Genomic DNA, 531 nt, shown 5'->3' with positions numbered 1-531 from the left:
GGTGGGGGCGGGGACGGGGACTCCTTGTTAATTGGAGTAGCAGCCCAGGGCAGGGGGCAGCTGAGCTCTGGCTTAGGCCAGAACTTGTCATTTGGGTGGGGAGGCAGCACATGGCTTAAGGGAGCATGGGAGAGACCATGGGGTGGGGAGGGCCCCCTGGCCCTGCCTCCCATGCCTATGTCTGCCCTTCCCCCATTACCTTCTGCTCTGGCTCACGTCCCTCCAGCCCTGTCCCCACTTCTCCCTGGCCAGGCTGAGGTGGGATCAGGCTGGGGCCATGCTGCTTCTGACAGCCCCAGATGAACAGAGCTGCAGCAGAAGGTAAGGGGTAGGGGGTGGGCAGGGGGTCAGGGTCAGGCTGAAGGGGTTTAGGGGCAGGCTGCAGGAGGAAGCAGGGTGTTGTGGAGCAGGGACTGAGGTAGGCACAGTCACAGAGTGGCAGACAGGAGGGGGCACATGGAGGGGGGGGAGACCATGGTGGTGGGGAGACAGGGGCCAGAGGAGCCAGGGGTTGGGGTCCGGCCCATTGAC

General features: G+C 64.6%; 1 pseudogene; it reads left to right on the top strand.

Annotated features, from left to right (window-relative positions):
- Nucleotides 1-531, top strand: part of LOC102372781 — a 48,729-nt pseudogene that overhangs the window by 33,439 nt on the left and 14,759 nt on the right.

Source organism: Alligator sinensis, unplaced genomic scaffold (genome assembly GCF_000455745.1).
Source record: "Alligator sinensis unplaced genomic scaffold, ASM45574v1 scaffold1787_1, whole genome shotgun sequence".
Taxonomy (NCBI): domain Eukaryota; kingdom Metazoa; phylum Chordata; order Crocodylia; family Alligatoridae; genus Alligator; species Alligator sinensis.
The sequence above is the reverse complement of the archived record's forward strand: the minus strand, read 5'-3'. Positions and strand labels throughout refer to the sequence as shown.